A 25,470-nucleotide genomic window follows, 5' to 3' on the forward strand; every position below is an offset into this window, starting at 1 on the left:
AAAAAGACCCATTGATCCCGACTCTCTGCCTTCTGTGTGTTAGCCAATCCTCAATCCATGCCAACACATTACCCCCAATACCCTGAGCTCCTATTTTGTGCAATAATCTTTTATGTGGCACCTTATCAAACGCTTTCTGAAAATCCAAATACACCAGATCTGCTGGTTCACCTTTATTCACTCTGCTTGTTATATCCTCAAAGAACTCTAACAAACTTGTCAAACATGATTTCCCTCTCATAAAACCATGTTGACTCTGTTTGATTGCATTATGTTTTTCTAAATGTCCTGCTATTTCTTCCTTAATCATCGACTCGAGCATTTTCCCAATGACAGATGTTAAGCTAACTGGTCTATAGTTTCCTGTTTTCTGTCTTCCTCCTTTTTTGAATAGGGGCATCACATTAGGAGTTTTACAATCTGCTGGTACCCTACCGGAATCCAGTGAGTTTTGGTATATTATGACCAATGCCTCCACTATCTCTGCAGCCACTTCTTTTAAAACCCTTTGATGCAGGCCATCAGGTCCTGGCAACTTGTCTGCCTTTAGTCCCATCAGTTGGTCCAGCGCATTTTCCCTTATGATAGAGATTGTTACAAGTTCCTCCCTCCCATCTACACCTTGCTCATCTATTATTGTTGGGATGTTTATAGTGTCCTCCACTGCAAAGACTGATGCAAAATATTGGTTTAAATTATCTGCCATTTCCCTGTTCCCTGTTATTAATTCCCCTTTCTCATCCTCTAAGGGCCCCCACACTTGCTTTAGCTACTCTCTTCCTTTTAATATGCCCATAGAAGCTTTTACTGTTTATCTTTATATTTATTGCCTCATAATCAAATTTAATCTCATAATTAATTTTCTCGCTTTTTATTAGTTTTTTAGTCATCTGCTGCTGGTTTCTAAAATCTTTCCAATCCTCTGGCCTACCACTCGTTTTCGCCACATTGTACGCCTCTGTTTTTGATTTGTTACTCTCCTTAACTTCCTTTGTTCTCCACGGGTGGTTCGTCAGTCTGTTTGAGTCCTTCCTTCTGACTGGAATAAATGTTTGTTGAGTGTTATGAAATATCTGCTTAAACGTCTGCCACTGCTCATCTACTGACTTCCCCTGTAGTCTATCTTCATTGCCCGCTTTAGACAACACTTTCTCCATACCTCTGTAATTGCCTTTGTTTAAGTTGAAGACACTGGTTTGAGACCCGGGTTGCTCACTCTCAAACTGAATTTGAAATTCTACCATGTTATTATCATTTCTGCCTAGAGGATCCTTAACTACAAGATCTCTTATTATTCCTACCTCATTACACATTACCAAATCTAAAATAGCCTGTTCCCGGGTAGGTTCTGCGACATATTGCTCTAAGTAACAATCCCTGATGCAGTCTACAAATTCATCTTCCATGTTACCCTTGCCAATTTGATTTGTCCAGTCTATATGTAGATTAAAATCACCCATGATAATTGTAGTGCCCTTCTTACACCCCTCCATTATTTCCTGATTAATATTTTTTCCTACAGAGAGGCAACTCCTCGGGGGCCTATAGACCACTCCCACCCGTGATTTCTTTCCCTTGCTGTTCCTTATTTCCACCCAAACTGATTCTACATCATGATCCATTCCACCTATATCATTACTCACAACTGCACTGATCCCTTCCTTTAATAACAAAGCTACCCCACCTCCTTTTCCTTTCTGCCTATTCTTCTGGAACATTAAATATCCTTGAACATTTAGATTCCAGTCCTGGTCATCCTGCAGCCACATCTCAGTGATAACTATCAAATCATATTCATTTATTTCGATCTGTGCCGTCAGCTCATCTATCTTGTTACAAATGCTACGTGTATTCAAATAAAGAGCCTTACGCTTTGACTTTTTACCATTTTTACCTATTCTGGTTCCAATTTCTGCTATACTCTTATGCTTGTATTGCTGTCACACTTTGATTAACGTATACCCCTTCACTACCCTGCACCTCTGCTCTCTCATTACTTTTCAACTTTTTAAACTTCCCTTCAATTGAACCCTCCACCCCATTATTTAGTTTAAAGCCTTATCAACAACCCTAGTTATATGATTTGCCAGGACACTGGTCCCAGCATGGTTCAAGTGAAGCCCATTCCAATGGAACAGCTCTCTCTTTCCCCAGTACTGGTGCCAGTGTCCCATGAATCGGAACCCATTTCCCCCACGCCAATTTTTGAGCCACCGTTTACCTCTCTAATCTTATTTACCCTATACCAATTTGCATGTGGCTCAGGTAGTAATCTGGAGATTATTACCTTTGTGCTTCTGCTTTTTAATTTAGCCCCGAGCTGCTCATAGTCCCTCAGCAGAACCTCTTTCCTAGTCCTACCCATGTCGTTGATACCTACGTGGACCACGACAACTGGATCGTTTTCCTCCCACTCCAAGTTACTCTCCAGCCCAGAAGAGATGTCCTTAACCTTGGCACCAGGTAGGCAACACAGCCTTCGGGACTCTCTATCTTTGCTGCAGAGAACAGCATCTATTCCCCTAACTATGCTATCCCCTATTACTACTACATTTCTCTTTTCTCCCCCCACTTGAATGGCGCTCTGAACCACGGTGCTGTGGTCGGTTCACTCATCCTCCCTGCAGCCTGTGCCCTTGTCCACACCGGGAGCAAGAACCTCATGCCTATTGAATAAGGGCACTGACTGAGGCTCCTCCAAAGCTAAATTCTGGATCCCCATACCAGCCTCACTCGCAGTCACACCCTCCTGCCCCTGACCATGGTCCAGATTGGATGTAATTAATCTAAGGGGTGTGACTGACTCCTGAAACACAGTGTCCAGGTAACTCTCCCCCTCCCTGATGTGTTGCAGCGTCCGCAGCTCGGACTCCAGCTCATCAACTCTGAGCCGAAGTTCCTCAAGCAGCCAACACTTGCTGCAGATGTGGTCACCATGGATTGCACAGGCGTCCACCAGCTCCCACATACTACAGCTGCAACACATCGCCTGCCCAGCCATCTCTATTCTATTTAATTAATTAATTTGGATCACAGCGTTTAAGAAAAAAAAACTATTTAAGTGTACTCTTAACCTGTAATGATGTTGCCTGATTTAAATTACTTGGCCTAAAACCAAAGAAAACAAGAAAAAAGAAGAAAGAAACAACACGAGACACGGAAGAAGGAAAGAAATACCCACCAATCACTTACCAGCCCTCCTGTGACGTCACACTTGGATTTTTGCTGGTCAAGTAGGTCCACAGAGCAGAACAAAGCGCTCTCACCGCTGCCGCTTCTGTGTCGCGCATCGCTCTCCGCTCCTTTTATACCCCGGCTCCTCTCACCGCCGCTGCCGCTGATTCTGGAACAAATTTTATTTTTATGTGGCGCCTTTCATTCTCTCAGGATATCCAAAGTGCTTCAGAGTCAATGAAGTAATTTTGAAATGTAATTATTGTTGTGGACACTCAAAGCTCCCACAAACAGAAAATGAGGAAAATACTGTGGTGGGATCTTTCTCCTGAACAAGTTGACTTGGTTCAACATCTCACGTAAAAGACAGTACCTCCATTGCTGTGTGGAATTGTCAGCCTAAATTACATTTTCAGGTCCTAGAACAGGACTTGAACTCATGACTTTCTGTTTCAGGGGGCCAAAGGTACTACTACTGATCCAAAGTCTTACATTGCAGAATGGGTATTACCATTCATCAATCTTTTAAGGATTTTTAAATTGGGGTCCTTGGACACAGGGCCGGCGTTATGCGTGGGCAATGTGGGCGACCACGCAGGACACCTTGGTCAAGAATAAGCGAGTGAGCATTGGACCGAGGCATGCTCCTTCATGCTCCTGATCCACAACCCACAACACCCCTGGTGCTTTCTCCACGCTCCTGCTCTTTCGATGTTCCTGCCAAGGATATACAGACTCTGCAATGAGCAGCAGGTTCACCCTTCTCTGTTCTCTATAAGCAAATACCTGTATTCGTAAAGGATTTAATGAAACACACTTTCCATCCAACACTTTCATATTGTGCTTCATATATAGCATAATTTAGATGTTGGGTCTGTGATTACTAATCCATTTGAAAAGAGGTCTTTCAACTAAGAAAGCTTGAGAACCCATGCTAAAGGTTTCTTAGCTGCTAAAGCTATGACTAGACACCATACCTTTGCAAGGCACTTTTGGTTGGCTAAAGTAAAGTTTTTGGAGTACCTGTGACTTAGTTGTTGACTTACATAAGGCTGTTCTGAGGAAAATTATCTGCCACACTGATTTGTTCAAAGCAACCATTATTTCTCCCTAAAATATTACATGCGTGATGAACAAATCTTAGAAAATTACAGTGTGTTCTTTGTTCCTGTGTTATATATTACCTTCTTTTTCTGAACGTTTGCCAAATGGTTCTCCAATAATGTTTCTGCTGGCTGAGTTAACTCCATTCATCTATCTATTTTAAATCTGTCCACCACAGACTATCAAATTAACACCAATGAACTTTCCCAGCAAGTCATAATTTGATATCAAGTGACAAGACAAAGAACTCCAAGATAAAACCATATTGTGCTGCGGTGCAAACACGTTTATGACTATTTGCTTTACCTAAGAATTTGAAATAGTAGATTGCCTTTTACATGGCTATACCTATTGGGCCAAATCTTGCTGGAAAAATAATGGCATGTTAATGATGCAAATCAACCAGCAAGTTCAGGAGATGAAGATAACTTGTGAGTTAAGTTTGCCACAGAAAGTTAGGACTGGAACAGCATAAAAAGCTTTTTAATGTTATAATTGCGAATATAATACAAATAAACATCTCTGGCCCAGAAAGGGAACAATTTAAACTGTTCAAGTTAATTCTGGCATGTAGTAAATTGTTGGAGATTTTAAAATCTCTAACATGTTAATTTTTAAAATTTATTTTCTTACTTTTCCCTTTGCTGTCCCATTATTAATCTAAGCGTTAGCTGTTGCTTATTCAGTAGCTCTATCACTTCTGAGACAGAAGGTTGGGTGCTCACGGCCCACTCCAGAGACGTGAACACAAAAATCTAGGCGAACACTCAGAACAGTATTGAGGGAGTGTTGCACGGCCGATGATGACACATCTCCAATGCAATGTTAAACCAAGACCCCATCGATTTGAATATACAAGCAAAATACTGCGGATGCTGGAAATCTGAAATAAAAACAGAAAGTGCTGCAAATATTGAGCAGGTCTGGCAGCATCTGTGGAGAGAGGAACAGAGCTATGTGGCCTGGTCCAATCTGCACCTTCTCCTTTGTTATCTCTTGCCCCACCCCCACCTCACTTGCTTATAATCTGTGACTTTTCTAATATTTGTCAGTTCCGAAGAAGGGTCACTGACCCGAAACGTTAACTCTGCTTCTCTTTCCACAGATGCTGCCAGACCTGCTGAGTGATTCCAGCATTTCTTGTTTTTGGAACAGAGTCAATGTTTCAGGTCTGTGACCTTTCATCAGAAGGCCCCACCTACCTCGCTGGTGGATGCAAAAAATAGGAGCAGGAGTAGGCCATTCAGCCCTTCAAGCTTGCACCGCTATTCAATACAGCTGATCATCCAAACTCAGTTCCCACTGTCTCCCCTTGAATCCTTTAGCCCTAAGAACTATATCTAACCTTTCTTGAATATATTTAGAGATTTGGCCTCAACTGCTTTCGGTGGTAGAGAATTCCACAGGTTCACCACTCTCTGGGTGAAGAAATCTCTCCTCATCTCAGTCCTAAATGGCTTACCCCTTATCCTTAGACTGTGACCCCTGGTCCTGGACTCCCCCGCCATTGGGAACATCCTTCCTGCATCTAATCTATCCAGTCCTGTTAGAACTTTGTAGGTTTCTATGAGATCCCCTCTCATTCTTCTAAATTCTAGTGAATACAAGCCTAATCGACCCAATCTCTTTTCATGCGTCAGTCTTGCTATTCCAGGAATCAGTCTGGTGAACCTTCACTGTACTCGTTCCATAGCAAGAACATCCTTCCTCAGATAAGGAGACCAAAACTGCACACAATACTCCAGATGTGGTCTCACCAAGGCCTTGTATAATTGCAGCAAGACATTCTTGCTCTTGTACTTGAATCCTCTCGCTATGAAGGCCAACATACCATTTGCCTTCTTAACTGCCTGCTGCAACCGCTTGCTTACTTTCAGCGACTGGTGTACAAGGACACCCAGGTCTCGCTGCACCTCCCCCTTTCCCAATCTATCGCCATTCAGATAATAATCTGCCTTTCTGTTTTTGCCACCAAAGTGGATAACCTCACATTTATCCACATTATACTGCATCTGCCATGTATTTGCCCACTCACTCAACCTATCCAAATCACACTGCAGCTTCTCTGCAATCTCCTCACAGCTGACATTCCCGCCCAGCTTTGTGTCATCTGCAAACTTGGATATATTACATTTAATTCCCTCATCTATATCATTAATATATATTGTGAATAGCTGGGGTCCTAGCACTGATCCCTTTGGTACCCCACTAGTCTCTGCCTGCCACTCGGAAAAAGACCCGTTTATTCATACTCTTTGTTTCCTGTCTACAAACCAATTCTCTATCCATGTCAATACCTTACCCCCAATCCCATGTGCTTTAATTTTGCATGCTAATCTCTTATGTGGGACCTTATTGAGAGTCTAAATACACCACATCCACTCGTTCTCCCTTATCTATTCTACTATTTACATCCTCAAAAAATTCCAGTAGATTTGTCAAGCATGATTTCCCTTTCATCAATCCATGTTGACTTTGTCTGATCCTGTCACTGTTTTCCAAGTGCTCTGCTATTACATCTTTTATAATGGACTCTAGCATTTTCCCCTCTACTGATGTCAGGCTAATCGGTCTATAATTCCCTGTTTTTTCTCTACCTCCTTTTTTAAATAGTGGGATTACATTAGCTACCCTGCAATCTGTTGGAACTGTTTCAAAGTCTATAGATCTTTGAAAAATGATCAGCAATGCATCTACTATTTCTAGGGCCACTTCCTTAAGTACTCTGGGATGTAGATTATCAGGTCCAGGGGATTTATTGATCTTCAATCCCATCAATTTCCCTAACACCATTTCCCTACTAATACTGATTTCATACAGCTCCTCCTTCTCACTAGACCCTGTGTTCCTCAACATTTCTGGGAGGTAATTTGTGTCCTCCTTTGTGAAGACAGAACCAAAGTATGTATTTAATTGGTCTGTCATTTCTTTGTTCCCCATTATAAATTCCCCCCATTTCTGACTGTAAGGTACCCATATTTGTCTTCACTAATCTTTTTCTCTTTACATATCGAGAAGGTTTTACAGTCAGTTTTCATGCTCTCTGCAAGCTTACTCTCATACTCTATTTTCCCCTTCTTAATCAATCCCTTTGTCCTCCTTTGTTGAATTCTAAACTGCTCCCAATCCTTAGGTTTGCTGTTTGTTCTTGCCATTTTATATTTCTCCTCCTTGGATCTAATACTATCCCTAATTTCTTTTGTCAGCCACGGTTGAGCCACCCTTCCTGTTTTACTTTTGCGCCAGACAGGAATGAACAGTTGTTGTAATTCATCCATGCGCTCTTTAAATGCTAGCCATTGCTTATCCACTATCAACCCTTTAAGCAATGTTCCCCAATCTATGATAGCCAACTCGCACTTCATACCTTTATAGTTCCCTTTATTTAGATTCAGGATCCCAGTCTTGGAATCAACTCCTTCACTCTCCATCTTAATGGATAATTCTATCATGTTATGGTCGCTTTTCCCCAAGGGATCCCACACAACAAGATTATTAACTAATCCTTTCTCATTACACAATACCCAGTCTACGATAGCCTGTTCTCTAGTTGGTTCCTCAACATATTGGTCCAAAAAACCATCACGTACACACTCCAGGAATTCCTCCTCTACAGTATTATTGCTAATTTGGTTTGCCCAATGTATATGTAGATTATGTCACACATAATTACAGTTGCACCCTTATTGCATGCGTCTCTAATTTCCTGTTTAATGCCATCCTCTACATCACCACTGCTGTTTTGGGAGTCTATATACAACCTCCACCAACGTTTTATGCCCCTTGGTGTTTCTTAACTCCACCCATACAGATTCCACATCAGGATTCTCTGAGCTAATATTGTATTGATTTCCTCTTTTACTAACAACTCTACTCCACCTCTTTCCCTTTTTGCCTGTCCTTCCTAAATATTGAATACCCCTGGATGTTCAGTTCCCATCCTTGGTCACCCTGCAACCATGTCTCTGTAATCGCAACTATATCGTATCCATTTACATCTGTTTGTGCAGTTAATTCGCCCACCTTATTGCGAATACTCTGTGCATTGAGACATTATGCATTTAGGCTTGTCTTTTGAGCATTCTTAGTCATCTTAACATTATTTCGCACTATGGCCCTATTTGTTTCTTGCCCTTGATTTCTATGCCTTCCACTTTTGCCTTTTTGTTTCCTGTCTTTCATTTCTATCCTTGTTTCCTCCGCCTCAGTCTCCCCACTCAGTTCCCATCCCCCTGCCATTCTAGTTTAAATCCTCTCCAACAGCACTAGCAAATGCCCCTGCGAGGAGATCATTTCCGGTCCTGCCTGGGTGTAACCCATCCTGCTTGTACAGGTCCCACCTTCCCCAGAACCGATCCTGATGTCCCAGGAATCTAAATCCCTCCCTCCTGCACCATTTCTCCAGTCACGCATTCATCTGGTCTATTCTCCTATTCCTATACTCACTAACACGTGGCACAGGAAGTAATCCTGAGATTACAACCTTTGAGGTCCTGATTTTTAATTTAGCTCCTAACTCCTTAAATTCATCTTGCTGGACCTCATCCCTTTTTCTACCTATGTCATTGGTACCGACATGTAACATGACCACTGACTGTTCACCCTCCCCCTTCAGTATGTCCTGCAGCCGCTCCGAGACATCCTTGACCCGAGCACCAGGGAGGCAACATACCATCCTGGAGTCTCGTTTGCGGCCACAGAAACACCTGTCTGTTCCCCTTACAATTGAATCTCCCATCACTATGGCTCTCATAGTCTTTTTCCTCCTGTGCAGCAGAGCCATTCGCGGTGCCACAAATTTGGCTGTTGCTGCTTTCCCCTGGGAGGTCATCCGCCCCAACAGTATTCAAAGTGATATATTTGTTTGAGAGGGAGATGGTCACAGGGGACTCCTGCACTCCCTGCCTGCGCCTACTACTCTGTCTGGTGGTCACCCATCCCTTTTCTGCCTGTGCAGCCATTACCTGCAGTGTGACCACCTCACTAAATGTGCTATCCAAGACGTCCTCAGCATCGCGGATGCTCCACAGTGAATCCACCCGCAGCTCCAGCTCCATAATGCAGGTAGCCAATAGCTGCAGATGGATACACTTCCTGCACACATGGTCCTCAGGGACATTGGAAGCGTCCCTGATTTCCCACATGGTTCAGGAGGAGCATATCATAGGGCTGAGCTCTCCTGCCATGACTTACCTTTAGATTAATTAGTTACTCACTTTAAAAAATACTAATTACGCTAAGGACCTTGTTCTACTCCGAACACTACCCACTACAATCTAAAGTCCTTAATAAATTACACTAATAAAAAAAAAACACACTTGAGTAGTACTCACCTTATCACTTATACAGGTAGGTTTTGAGGGGGCTTTTTTCAAAAGAAACTTTCCCCCTATTTTTGTTAAGCTTTTTAAATGCACGAACAGCTGTTACTTACCCAACCAATCAGCTCATAGATTTCCCGTGATATCACAGTCTTTTTTTCCTGTTTTGAATCTCAGCGCGCGGAGACACAGACAGAGCCTGCCGTTGCTCCAGTCCTCAGGTAAGCTCTTTCCTTTTCAGGTCCCACTCCAGTTCAGCCTCCTCCCAGGTCCGCCTGCCGCCGCTCCGGTCCTCAGGTAAGGTGGCACTATTTTGAAGGAGAGCGGGGGAATTCGTTTCGTTGTTCTGTCTAATATTGATCCCTGAAACAACATCACTAAAAAGCGAATGATCATGATCACATGTGGGAGCTTGCTGTGTGCAAATTGGCTGCAACTTTTCTTGCATTACAACAGTTAGTACACTTCAAAAGTACTTCATTGACTGTAAAACACTTTGGGACATCCTGAGGGTGTGAAAGACAATGTATAAATGCTAGTCTTCGTATCTTTCTTTCCCTCTCTTTACTTTTCTATCTGTACCTGATTTGACTCGAATTCGCCCGATGCCCATCCACTGTTGTTCTGCTTTGGTCTCAACCAGTAAATCTCCTTGGTTAAGAAGATAGATTGCTAACCCCATCATTTACCAATAGTCCCAGATGCCTCATTGGCCTCACTGCGCAGCTGTTGGCTTGTACTGCCAGCAAGGTATAGCACAAAAACATGTGACATTTTTAGTATACTCCAGAGTTGCCAAAAACCCACAAAGCAATTAACCAATAATAGGAAAACGTTATGGGCAATTTAACTAATGGTAAGCGGGGCCAGTAAAACTGTCATTAGTGGTGAGTCCAATCAAGTTCTACTGTGTATTATGCTGGAGGTCTGCGTTTCCCATTTTCAATTGCTATCATATTTATCAACTTAATGGGTGATTAATTGCCTGAGTTGCATTGGCATTGTCAAATATATATGGCTGCTCAGAAGCAAATATATTTTTTTGAATAAAATATAAGGTGTTGTTTGTAACTCTTTTCACAACCTCTACAGTTCTCTGCCCAGTGTTACAATAGATTCTCTCATTGTGTAATTTCAGTGAGTCAGACACCCACTTGTGAGACACTCCTGCTTCATTGGTCAAAGGTTCAATATCTGCTCTGGGGGATCTGCACAAAAACAAGGTAATATGAAAGAAGAGAGGCTTTGATAGAAGTGTAAGTTTTCCTGTCATTATGTAATGAATTCCTTTCGTAAAAAAGAAAAGCATTAACATTTTTGTTGGTTCAAGCATGTTGTGGATTGTATTCAGAGACCCCATGGGCATATTTGATGATCCATCTGGGCCGAACAGATTACTGAACGAGGCAGCGATCTGCTCTGAAATCAAAACCATGGGAACTTGTCTGTTACATTTAATATCTCATTTTACTTTAGGGTCTTCAACACCACCTGACTTTATATCAGCACTTATTGCAATCACCACTGCGAGACTGAGAACTCAAAATGGATGTGTTGCTGCACCGATTTCCTAGAAAAGAATCCAAGCAGAAAATGAGTTGCTTTTTATTGGACCAACTTAATAGATGTTATTTATTAACTTGGTCCAATTAAATGCCCTGAAACATTGGGCTGGATTTTATGCCGGGCAGATGGGAGCTGGCCACAGATGTAAAAGACGGTGGCGAATCCGCTTCCATATAGCCCGGGGATCCGTTCCGCATTTTACAGGTCCCTGGGCTTTAATTGTTCCGAGGCGGGACTTCCACCCGCTTGAGGGAGGATGTCCTGCCTCATGGAGCTGCCGGCCAATCATCGGGCTGGCAGCTCTTAGGCCCAGCAGCACCACCAGGAGCGGTGGCCACTGCTGGGATTGCAGCCCAGTCGAGGACATAAAGCCAGGACTGTAGGTAAGTTTGGGTTGCCTCGCTGGGGGTTGATCAGTCAGGCTTGGCGAGGCAAGGGTGGTCGTTTGGGGGAAGGGGGTGGTTAGGGAGGTGGGGTGACCCTCAATCGGGCACCCTGTGCTGATTGTCAGGGCCCACCCCGGGGCGCGGAGAGGCTGACAGCTCTCACTGGGCGGCCTTTCCTGGCTCCAGAACGCCCACTTGCCATCAGTAAAATCCCCGTGGAGGTGAGCGAAGGCCCTGAAGTGGCCGTTAATTGGCAACTTAAACACCTTGATTGATTGACCTGGGGCAGGCAGCTTGTTTTCCACCATCCCCCCCTCCCCAACCAACGTAAAGTGGGGAGGAGGCGGGAGTGGGTTGGGAAGGCCCGCGGAGCCTCCCACTCCATTGTATGCCACAGCACCACCACCCACACACCCCACCCCCGTCACCATCCGGATCGCTGGGGTAGCGTAAAATTCCGGCTATTGTGTTTGAATCCCAGGGGAAAAGAAATTAAATTTAATTCTTCATTACATTGTAGAACTCTGGACAACTTGATGGGGAAGAAAAGCTAAATAAATGTAAGAGATAGTAAGGGCAGCATTTATTTAACTGGAAATGTGCATCAGCCTACAGCTTTTAGACTAGATAGGCATATTGAAGGATAGGTATTCAAGCATTTGGTGCAGTTTTTGTTGAATGAATTATGGAAACTAAAATTACTAAGTTTTTTTTTGCACGTTAAATAACATTTTTGCCAAATTCTTTGTAGTATTCTCTGGCTGAATTTTGGTTTTATTTCCATTTGGTTCCATTTTCAGATTCCACTCTAGCTTATTTTGTGAATACTTTGTTTCATCCTGTTGGACACATTTGTGATCAACACCAAGCAGGAAGCAGGAGTGAAGCTGGGAGGTGCGTGTGCCTGAAAGCACAGTTGACGATGCAAGTTGATCGGAGGTTTCACAGAAAAGGAAGTGAGGATGAAGTTTAAGAAATGATGTCCAGGGTGCAAAAGCTGAAGTTTCTACTACTAGTCATTAAACTGGGGATGAAGGTGTATGTTTGAGCAGGGTCAGACTGGCAGAAGATGCATGTTAAGATCATGTGCTAGAGAAAAATATGGAGTTGGGATGGGGGACATGGATTTTGAAACCAATATGCTGAGCCACACAGAGTCAATGGATGATGTGCGTGCTATATCCTGTCGAACAGAATATAGGCCGTAGAGTCCTGGAAGTGTTGGATTTTGTGCACAGTCAAGTTGTCGAGGTGGTGAGGATGGGATGGGCCAAATCAAGCATTGAAGTGACAAAGACATGGACTGTAGTGAGTTCTTTTTTTACATTGTCTTTTGCAACATAAATGAGATGCCTGGAGTTCAGTTGGTTGAAGATCTCAAACAGGTTTATTAAAGCTAAACTATTATACAGTACAGAGCTAATTATTTACAGAATTTGCCTCCAGGTGTTGTCGTTACACAATGACTCTGGCCATGAGTCACATGATTATATCTTGGTGCTTAGCTCATTAGCATACTAAGATCTTAAAGGGACATCACTCTTAAAGGCAATCATACAACATCCCCCTTTTTTCCAAAGATAATGCTAAAAGTAAAAACACATAAAACTAGATAACATCAAAATGAGTTACACGGAATATAGATTATAAAATTTACAAGTAGTATAGGCTCAAATGTCCATATATCGTCTCAGTGGTTTGACAACTCTTGCTTGCGGAATTTTCATCTCATCCGTCTCTGTTCTTTCTGAAGTTTCTCCCTCTATGCATTCAGTTTCTGTTGCTCTGCTTTCAGCCTACTAACATACTCTGTTGCTTTTCTCAAGATGACCACCTTTGAGACCTTGTCATTCTTGGAAGGTTCTGGCACCTCATCTCAAAGAACCAACAGACAATGCTTCAACTCGTTCCACCTCTGCCTCTTCAGGACATTGCGTGTCCTTCACCTCTCCACTTCAAAAGTTGGAACTGGGATAGGATAGCGAAGGCTTTCCAGTTCATGCTAGGAAATTTGTTATCCATCTTCCTGCTGCTCTTTTCCTTTACAACTTGCTTTAAGACTTGTTCTATGAGTCAGTACTGTTTCCCTATTGAACAAAAAACTCTCTTGGCTGTTTTGATTGACATGAGCAGTTGTTTAGCAGTACTTGTCTATTTATATAGATTCCAGCACCTAGTCTGCCTATTTACACAGCTGTATAATAGGCATTTCAAGTGCTCTTTTTTTCTCTGCTAGAATTTGTTTATCCCAGCCATTCAATAGGCAATTCTTCACACTTGAGTAATTTTATGGGTAATGGCGCGACCTCGAACAGCCTGGGAGAGCCTTTGAAAGCAATCAATCGGCCTGAGATAGGGATTGGATTTTCCTGTTTTTGTCTTTTACTGAGCCTTTAAAAAATCAACTTTGCAAGCACCTCAAGACTTTTTTTCAAGGGGGTTCCTGGACCATCAGAACAATGACACACCTGATCACAATGATTGATTTGCAGCCTGTCATTCAGTGCTCTGTCTTCTACAACTGGAGGCAAGTGGTTTCTTCTTTCCATATTTGGGCCAGTATTTTTTTTTTAACTTTCTCTCTTTTAGCTGTAGGAAGGTAGTTTTTAAAGCTGTTTTTCAATGGTCTTCAATCTTAGATTCTGTCTTCTCACCACCACTGCCACCATGTAATGAGGAGCTGCCACTATGTAATGAATACTTTTTATGTTGTCTGATGCAACATAAATGAAATCCCTGGAGTTCAGTTGGTTGAATATCACAAACTATTTAACAGTGCAGAGCTAACTATTTACAGAACTTGCCTCTAGGTGTTATAGTTGCAGAGTGACTCTGACTATGAGTCACATGACTATATCTTGGTGCTTAGCTCATTATCATACTAAGATCTTAAAGGGAAATCACTCTTAAAGGCAATCACACAACATTGACAACTGTTTTAGCAATGATGACAATGAGACCAGGGAATAAGCAAGTGATATTTGGGCTGGAACTAAGCAAATGTGATGGATTGAAGATGGATTTTGAAGTGCAGCTTAGCACTAAGCAGGAGAATGTGGTTCTATACAGCACAGTGGGAGAGATGGAATCAGTAAGTGAGCTGTGAAGTCTCAGCAGGAACTGAATGGATTGCTTTGGCATTATCCCCATTGAGTTTATAATGAAAGAAAGATGTGAATGACATGCATTCATATAGTGCCTTTCACTACCTCAGGATGTCCCAAAGCGCTTTGCATTCATTGAAGCAGTTTTGAAGCGGATTCACTGTTGTAATATTGGAAACGTGGCAGTCCATTTGTGCAAATAAATGACCAGATCCATCTGTTTTTGTGACTTTGGTTGATGGATAAATGTTGCCTGGGACACCAGGGAGAACGCCCCGGTGCTTCTTCAAACTGTGCTATGGGATCTTCCACATCCACATGTTCTTATGCTACTCTGCTATGTTTAATCCTGGAAGGCACAGGCCAGTAACAACACTGTCTTATAAACAGTAACAGATGCTTGAGATTGATTTGAAGCCTGTAATCTTTCCTCAGAGTTGGTTATAAAACATTGTAGCTTTGTTTTCACTGTTTGTGGTCGGCTATGGCTCTCAATAGTAACACTCTCATTTCTGAGTTGAATATTGAATTAAACCTCCCTGTCCAGGGACCTGAGCAAATAATCTAGGCTGACACTTCACTGCAGTCCCGAGGGAGTGCTGCATTGTTGAATTTGCCATCTTTCGGATGAGACGTTAAACTAAGGTTCCATCTACCTGTTTAGGTGGATGTAAAAGATCCCTTGACACTATTTAAGGAAAAGCAATAGAGTTCTCCAGTATCCTGGCCAATAGCACGTCCAAAAGCAGGTTAACTAGTCATTTGAAAGATAGAAGAACTTGCATTTATATAGTGCCTTTCATGACCTCAAGACATCCCAAAGCACTTCACAGCCATCGAAGTACATTAGAAGTAGCGTCACTTTTGTGGTGTATACAAACAAATGTATCTCATTGCTGCTTGTGGGACCTTGCTGTACAAAAATGTCATTGCTTAGATTATCTACAAAGCAACAGTGATGAGACTTCAAATGCAACCCATTGGCTATGAAGTGCTTTTGGGATTTCCTGAGAACATGAAAGGTACTTTATAGATGCAAGTTCTATCTGTTTTTCTATCTGTGATGTTAACTGTTACCCTTTTGATAAGACTGGCACTTTGTAATTACCCCGAGATATATATGTTAAATGTTCTTTTATTGAAGGCTGAAAAGGTCTTATCCCATTAGTGCAAGTGTGTGCACAATCGAGCTAAAAGAATAAATTAATGTTATTGCTTTTTAACTCAGTGTATGAATGTATAACCTTGTTTCTAAATAGAAGAGTCTGTCTATGTCTTATTGTAGTTTCAGAACTATAATGAGCAATGCTAACCATAGCTGAAGTTATTGCATTTTCACCTTATCTTATTACACATGACAGTTACAATAAATTAAAGTGAGATTGCAATCTCAGTGACAAGTTTGAATGGCAATAATTCAATGCTACTTTATTCCTTTCACCGACTAAGCAAAGCTGTTGCATAGTATTTACAAATGATAATGATAAACCGAGTTTTTAAAAAATTTCTAATTAACCTTTTCAGTGATGCGATATTTGCAGTTAATTTATTTCATTTAAACTGATGACTCTCAGGCATTCCTGCTATTACTGAGATGTTTACCTCATCGCTACAGTTGAAGCATTAATGAATATCTTAAAACAAATTTGCTTGTGTGTCATATCCAGAAGGGAATGCTGTAATATGCTTCTTCATTTGTTAAACTCAATACTGAAAGATATACAGTTACTGTCTCTGAGGGATTGAAAAAAAAAGCAAGTTTAATATTTCCACTTCGTTGCTTTGAGATTTTTGACTGACTGAACAAAGATACAAAGATTTGTACTTTTTTTTGCAGCATTATAAGAAGCCATTGCTACTGCAGGTGCTGGAGACCCATAGGACAGCAATTTTTATCTGCCCAACCAGTGGAGATTGAACGGGGGGTGGGGTGAGGGGGTAGTTAAACTAGAGTGAGGGATTTGACCACCACTGTACTGCCCTGATCTGGTCAACTGCAGTTTTAAACTACAGGCAGCGGGGTAGATAAGGCTCTGATGATAACATTGCAACCCGACTGTAATATTAACCATACACCTGAGTGGGGCAGGGTTAGGAGGTGGTGCAGTGCTGATGTCCTGGCAGTTAAAACAGGTCAGGAACTGGATCAAAGACCAAGCATGGTTGATTTTTTAATTAGTAATTAGTTAACAGTCTCCTTGTCTGCCTACAGTGGCAGGTGTGTTCCCACAAGGAAACCTTGGGCCTCTTGTCCCACAGGCTTCCCTCGACAACCCTCACTTGTCTGCAATCGCTATCTGACCTTTACATGACAGCTGGGGTCAGTTCCTTCTCAGCCACAGCCTCCTTCTGCCTCAATGTTCCCTCCCACCCACCGTCAGGCAGTAATACCTCACAGAAATGAGACACAGGAGTTAAAAGCTCTCCAGGCATCAGGTGGCACCATCAATGCGGGTTTGCTGCTCACGTTGGCGTCCAAAGTACAGATCCTGCCTCCCAATAAAATTGCCTCCATATTGTGTGGCATATACCTGCTAGATTTTAGGTAAACCGGCAGCTCCACATTGCACTCTTCACAGTGAGCATACAGCTGTATGCTTGTGCCCATGTGCAGAGCCCCATTCATCACCCAATCAAATCTTAATGTTCATGAAGAGCTGCTGGGACTCCATTCAGATATTAAATGCAGTCAGACTTAAATTTAAACTTGGCTTCAGATTAGACCACAGTTATACTGCACTAGGTGCAACACCTGAATGGTATGAATTGACCTCTTAGAGGTGCTCATGCATCTCTTGCCATTAATTTGGATGGAGCACGGATCACTTCCTGATGCCCAACTAATTCTGTGGCTTTTGCGTGACTGATCCTTCAAAATTACTTTTCATAATGCAAAAATGATATCATGAAAGCAGAACTGGATTCTTTCACAAAAATAAACAATTTTTAAAGATTTAGACATCTTTTCAGTGCACCTTTCAGTCATTAAATACTTTGGAATCTGTAACTGAATATTGGATGCAAAGAAAATGATGCAGCCCATCAGATGATGACTCCATTACTTTAAAATTGGGTGTGAATGTAGAGCAAAATCAATGTGATTTCCCCTGAACTTAACATTCTTCTGCCTGTGGCCTCTTACAAACCCTCTTCATTTCACCTCAGGACTGGAAATTGTGCCTTCAACCACCTAGACTCTACACTCTGGAATTCTGTACCTAAATCCCTCTGCCTTTCACTTCTTATATCTCCTTAAAGACCCACTTTAAAACTTCTGGTCAGGTCTCCTAATATTTTCTTCTTTGGCTCAACCTTCACTCTTGTGGCTCCCTGTGCCTCTGTGGAGTGCTGGGATGTTTTACTGTATTATAAATGTTGTAGAAATCTAAGTCTTGTATTATTATGTATAGCACATACTTCTTGCTTTAATATGCAACATATTGGCACAAATTTCACGGTCCCAATCGCCGCTGTTGAGAATCAGAACGGCACCACAACTTCCAGCAATCGCACTTGTGCCAAAAAGCAGAAGGTGTGGAGTGCCTCAGTGGGCTGTGGAGGAGTGCACAATGATGGTTCCGCTGGGCACTTTGTAAAGCACCAGGGACACATCATTCAACAATTTGGGTTGATTGCCCACAAGCTATGCTGATTTTCAGGCAGATTTATTTAGAGCTGGTATCAGCAGGCACACTCGCTCGAGAGTGAATCCACATCTATAGACACCATTAAAAGGAATATATCACTTCTGTTCAACATTTACTTGGCACCCTCGCTTGATTCCCATGTCCACGGGAGAGAATTTCATTGGTAACAGTTCAGTGTTGTTTGACATTTTTTGAAGAAGTTATTCATTTCAATTGAATCTGCTCTAGTCTGATTGCTGTAATTTGTTAAGAGTCTTGCATTCATTAATGTGCAATTATTAATAACACATCTGTTTAAATCCAAGATTCTGCTATTCGTCTCATCTATTTTCACCCTACTAGCATTTCATGTTCAAATTGACAACATTGGATCACAGATAGTCAGAACATGGGGTGCTACGTTAATGGTCCCTGTGCATCCTAATGTCATGTTCGATGTTTGTTTTTAGGGCCACTGTGAATAGGTTGCGTTTATCACAACAGTAATGATTGGCTCAGAGATTCTTTTTAACTCCAAATGGATGATGTGATAGCACAACAGATGTGACAGAGGGGGAGGGAAGAAACCCCATACATTATTGTTCTATAAATTAGGAAACCTGAATCATCATAATTGGAATTATGAAGCGTTTCTATTTTACTTGGTCGACTTTAGTCTAACAACTCTTCCCTCACTCTGCAGTCTGGTGCACTCCTTGTTTTCTTAGCTAATCATATTATTGGATTCTGTTTCTGTGATGCTTCACATGTTTGCCTTAAACAGCATCAGAAGAGATTCCATTCCAGCCTTTAGGATGCAATTAATGTTCTGCTGAAGAAGGGGAAAATGCCAACCACATCACTGGGGCCCAGTGTATAAATACTTAATGAGGTGTTAAAGTCTGCCAGCTGTAATTGCAGCAGTGTTTCTTTTTGAAATAAAATGCTCTTTAGAACCATCAATAAATCCCCCACCGCAACGTCCAGTGCCATACCATAATCAATTTACATATCTTTCTTTATGTATCGATAAATCAACATTTTAAACTTCTTAAAAAAGAAGCCCGGCATAACCGCAATGCAAGATTCTGCAGCAAGTTCGAAGAGCATTTACTGTTGTGAATTAAATTATCTTGTTATAAATCTCACCCTTCTCTGGGTAAAATGTTTAAAAGTATTTAAAAGATAATAAAAGTTTTTAAAGTATTCAAAAATATTTAAAATCACAATAAAACACTCATCTGCCTTTGAGCTGAAGACTGACCACAAAGGGGTGTGCCTTCAGCTGGTGATGTCATCAGGGAATGTGGCTTTGTCGGCAATGCACCTCACCACTTGGCCTCGCAGACCCTTTCGACATTGGATCATGCTGTAGAAAGAAGTGGCAGTTCTTGCTGCAGCCAACGAACAAGGTAAGTTTATATTTTGCAGTCAGTGGTGTACGCCACCACTTCACTGTATTGCCTTTATTTGTATTGAACTTCATCTGCTACTGTTCAGTCCACTTTTTTTTTATTAGTGATACAGCACTGAAACAGGCCCTTCGGCCCACCGAGTCTGTGCTGACCATCAACCACCCATTTATACTAATCCTCCATAAATCCCATATTCCCTACCACATCCTCACCTTCCCTCAATTCTGCTACCACCTACCTACACTAGGGGCAATTCACAATGGTCAATTTACCTATCAACCTGTAAGTCTTTGGCTGTGGGAGGAAACCAGAGCACCTGGCAGAAACCCACGGGGTCACAGGGAGAATTTGCAAACTCTGCACAGACAGTACCCAGAACCGAACCCGGGTCGTTGGAGCTGTGAGGTTGCAGTGCTAACCACTGCGCCACTGTGCAGCCCACTTAAAGATATTAGCTAGTTCCACTGAGCATGCCTATGTGTCTAATTTTCATTTAGTTTTTGAACCCAAGTCAGTGATATCAATAAGAATCAGGAACATCACAACATGGATCCATAGAATACAGGGAGCTAATTGAACCAGTTAGTGGTGATGTTTCATCTTCTGTACAAGCAGTAGTTCTCATATCATGTGTCTAGCCTGTTTCACTAGCCTTTTATCCCCATTTTGTTTGAACATATACCTAACCTATCCTTAAACATGTCAAACGGTCTCTGCTTCAATCACTGTTTTGAAACTTGCATTGTGCACTTTGTCCACTTGAGCCTGCCATAAAAACAGCTGCCAGCAGAGGGGCTGGAAAGTGAAAGTAAAAGAATAAAGAAAAAGCCATTGTTTTCAACAGCATGCAGTCTCATATCTTCTATTAAACTTGGCTCAATCTTACTTCAGTCCCAAGAACATCATAATGACAACAAGGTAAATAGAAAACGGATGGTGAAAAGAGGACACATTGCTTTCAGGGATGAAACTTTAGGGAGGTTTTCGTCTGCTTTCTGAAGATAGAATTTTAAATTTGGAGACTGCGTTAGAGTGATACACAGGACGCTTGTACATTGTATACTCATACACAGATCTCTCCAAAATAATCATCCAAGCAAAAAAAATATATAATCTTGGATCATTGCAGAGAAGTTTCCTCTGAAATGAACATGAGCCCGGATCCTTGATTCCCTATTATCACTGCATTGCTGATCAGTATGGTGTTGTCTTTGCCCAACCGATCACCCTTTGATGCACATTCAGAGCCATCATCTGTATCCCCATGTTGACAAAAGTGGCTGCAATGGTTCGAAGGTGCGATGGCAAGTTTCACAGTCACAAGATGGCACAAGTCTTACTTCTTCACTATTGTGGTGAATAATTAGAAGATATCTTTGACACATTTACTCCTGAGCAACATGACTATGACAGAGCAAAAAAAGCACTGGCATCCTACTTTACACCCAAGAAAAATACCATATATAAAACTATTATCTTCTGACGCACCAAGCAAGAAGCAAATAAGACAATTGATCAATATTGCATGTGATTGAGGCAACAAGCGACCAAACGTGACTTTGGTGATGTTGAACATGTCAAACAGGGAATCAAAATACAAAGAATCAAAGGTTGTCTCCAGTTAACTGTGCCCGGAAAACAGCCAAGAAAATCAAAAAGCAGTCAGAGCTGCTGGAGTTAGTACTTTCACTCGCAGAGTCCAGAGCTACTGAAGTTGAGGCTGTTAACAGTAACTACAACACTCCAAGTTCAACTCCTGTGAGTGAATTCATTGCTAATGTGCCAGGAAACCACCTGCAAAGCAACAAAAGCCATCTCCCAAACAGAGCGGTGATTTATCCAAAGAATGCTTCCACTGTGGTGGTGCTTACCCACACTGGATAGAGTGTTCCACTACTGTTAAACAGTGTAAAGCTTGTGGAAAACCCAACCACTTTGCTTGTGTTTGTTGCTCATCAGCAAAATCAACTACGAAGACTAATACCAACAAAAGGGTGTCACGCATGCGTACCACAGCAAAAAGGCAAGAGAATGTAGTCAAAGTAGAGGTGGATGACCCTGAACATATTTTTGTTTTCTCTCTCTCAGACACAGCAAACAGCCACGTGTGACAGTGACTATTGGCTGCTCGGATGTAGATGCTCTCATAGAGACAGGAGCATCTGTCAATGTCATAGGAGACAAAACGTTCAACAGACTTCAGGATTGCCTCATTCTCTGCAAACCAGCAAATACGAAAATTTTCCCTTACAACAGTGACAAACAACTGAAAATTCTTGGGACTTATGAAATTCCAGTCTCATTCAAAGACACTAGAACGGAAGCTGTATTCTATGTCATATCTGTAGAATGGGACACACGTATCAGTTTCCACACAGTAACAGATCTGCACATGATTGCAGTCACATATGCGATTCCTACACATAACAAAAATATTCTCAAACTGGTATCGGCAAACTGAAGAGTGTTACATGCAAGCTGCATGTCAACCTCAATGTGCCCCCAGTTGCACATCAATGGCGACAAATACCATTTCATGTCAGCAAAGAGACAGAGAAGAAACTTCAATGCCTACTTGACCTTGACATTATTGAGAAAGTTGGGGATGAGCCGACCCCTTGGGTCTCACCCATACAAGGCATCAAGAAACCCAAGAGCAGGAACCAGATTAGAATCTGCATTGATATGTGATCACCAAACCAAGCCAATCAACACAAAAGACACTTGACACTGACAATCGATGACATCACAGAGAAAGTGGCTGGTGCTAAACACATTGCTAAACTTGACCTCAATGCAGGCTACCATCAAATGGAGCTTGAAGAAGAATCAAGATAAATTACTGTATTGCCTGCTCACATGAGGCTTTTTCAACACAAGAGGCTCAACTTTGGAGTCAATTCAGCAGCTGAGGTAGTTCAGCACTTGATTCAGACAGCACTTCAAGGACTTGATGGAACACTGGACATCAGTGATGATATTCTCATCTATAGCCACACTGCAAGTGAACCCGAGACACACATACATGCCTACAATGTCTCAGAGAATGTAACCTCACCTTGAACAAAGACAAGCACTTGATCAATGAAAACAAAATTGAATTCTTCAGTCATGTGTTCAAAGGTGAAGGAGTATCAACTGATCCATGGAAAGTTGAAGCCATTGCAAACTCTGCAGATCCTATAAATGTACAAGAAGTCCGGAGTCTGCTAGGACTTGTCACATACTGCAGTCGTTTCATTCCTGACCTCACTACACTATCTGCACTACACTACGCGATCTGACAAAAGAGACCACCAATTGCAAATGGACTAAATCACACCGACAGCTGTTACACCAGATCAAACGATGTTTGTTAGCAAGTTGCACTAATGCCTATTTTAACCCTGAGAAAACCACCCAGCTAGTCATGGATGCAAGCCCTGTTGGCTTAGGTTTAGTTCTTGTACAGAAAGACAAGACAGGTAACACATCAATCGTTGGGATGGCAAGCAGATCACTAACGCCCACAGAGCAACGTTATTCACAAACAGAGAGAGAAGCGCTCTCATCAAATGGGGTATCTTACACTTTCATATCTCTACTTATATGGAAGCGAATAAAGTAATAACCAATCATAAACCACTAGTGAGCTTGTTCAACAATCCACATAGCAAACCAGCAACTCGAATAGAACGTCGGATGCTCAAACTACAAGAGTACGAGTTCAATGTTGAGTATCAGCCAGGCAAACTCAACCCAGTGAACTACCTTTCAGCATAAATGCGGTGCCAAAAGTCACTAAAACTAGCTGACATCAAAGCAGCAACAAAATAAGATGGGGCTTTGCAATTATTTATGAATGTTATGGAATCAGTAAACTGGAAAGATTTGATGGAAAAAGCATCTACAAACGAAATCGCTCACACACTACAAGGTCTTCACAATGTTCGGAATGAGCTCACCGTTGCAACCACATTTGATCTTGTATTATGCAACAACTGTACTGTCATTTCACAATCATTTTAGGGAATGTGTTGTTGAGATAACACATGAAGAACACCAGGGAATTGGCAACACCAAACAACTCCTTAGTGATGAGGTATGGTTCCTAGGAATTGACTGCATGGTACAGCACAAAATCATTCAGTGCTTGCCATATCAAGCAACCACAATGTCCAATCTTCATGATCCCCTCAAGATGTCCAAATTACCTCCAGGGCCATGGATTGTATTCATAGATTTGCCGACAGGTGAACACTTGCTTTTTGTCACTGACAACTACAGCAGATTCCCAATCATGCCAACTTCAATGAAACAGTCATCCTAAAGCTTGACCAGATCTTTGCCTTGTTTGGAATCCCTCAGACGGTCAGGAGTGACTATGGAGTAGGGGTCAAAGAGGCTTCCCGCGACACCGATGTCAACCCCAACAGGGAGACCCATGTGATAGTAAACCATCCGACAGACGCCCTAAGGGGTCAGGAAAGGGCAATAGCCCGAAAAGGGAGGAACGACAACCAATCAAAATGGTTAAAAGTAAGACCAAAAATAAAACTCAGAATTCTGAGGATCACAGTGCTCAGGATTGAAAGACTGGCGCCCAGGAAAGTGGCAGTAAAGCACGGTGAATGACTTCAGCTACAACTGGGGAGGAAAAATCAACCAGGTCCCTGCTCCTCATCACCAGTCAGTGAACACTACTGGAGATGCACATATGGATATTGAATGTGGACAATATCAGGCTCAGCTGTGATGCCCCCATAGTCAAGTATCTCAAAGGCACTGAAGTCTGGATTTTCCTCTGTTATACTGCCCAAAACTCACTGAACTAATGGTGGCAAATTGGAGAACATCAGGCAGAACAGCACAAAAATGATGACAGTGAGAAGAGGGCAGAGATGAAGGTTTAGCAATGCAGAAATTTCCCTGTTTTCTACTGCTGGCACTTCCGATCACTGGGATACCAGGAGAAAAGTAGCGGTATACCTTGTGGCAATGGCAGAAGACCTACAGTCTCTTTTGTTAGGGGAGGCCCCATTAGTGAGTAACTGTGCCTCTCTACAGGCCCCAAAAGTGACCCTCTTTTAGGCCTTGGCTCAATTTTAAGCCAATAATAAATTTACACTCTTGTCTTCAGGGCACTCCTCTCCCTTTTTAAATCTGGCTCTAAACCTTCTGGTGCTGCAGCGTATGTCCCACTGTAATATCATTGAATCTTCTTCCTCCAGTAATGTACTCAGCTCCCTCTTGCTTTTGGGAATCCCACCAGGAATCCATCCTGCATGTGTAAGATAACCTGATGCAGAAAAATAGTGATGGGCTAAAATCCCACCTTAACAATTGTGTAGCAAGATTACAGCAGTCCAGTCCTCACTGTCTAGGCTTGCACATAAACCATGATCACTTTGGAAATAGTATCAGGGTAGGGGTGGGTGGGGGGGAGGGGTGGGGTGCACGGGGGGGTGGGTCTGGTGCCAATTTAACTCTACTCCAATTACCACCTTCTCAGGAAAGAAGCGAAGAAAAGCGGCAAATAAGAATAATAATGAAAGAGGAAAGAAATGCATCAACAAAAAAGAAAAATTGCTCATTTTTAAATTGTAAATGTGGGGTTATCTGTAATAAAAGCAATGAATGATGAAAAAGGGATAGCAGACCAGAAAACATCTGAAATGGAAGAGTCTGATCAGTTTAGAAAGAAAGCCTTTCATGACCTCGAACATCCCAAAGCCATTGACAGTCAAGGAAGTACTTTTGAAGTGTAGTTACTGTCGTAATGTGGAAAACATGGC

Source organism: Heterodontus francisci, chromosome 3 (assembly GCF_036365525.1).
Source record: "Heterodontus francisci isolate sHetFra1 chromosome 3, sHetFra1.hap1, whole genome shotgun sequence".
In the NCBI taxonomy this organism is placed as follows: domain Eukaryota; kingdom Metazoa; phylum Chordata; class Chondrichthyes; order Heterodontiformes; family Heterodontidae; genus Heterodontus; species Heterodontus francisci.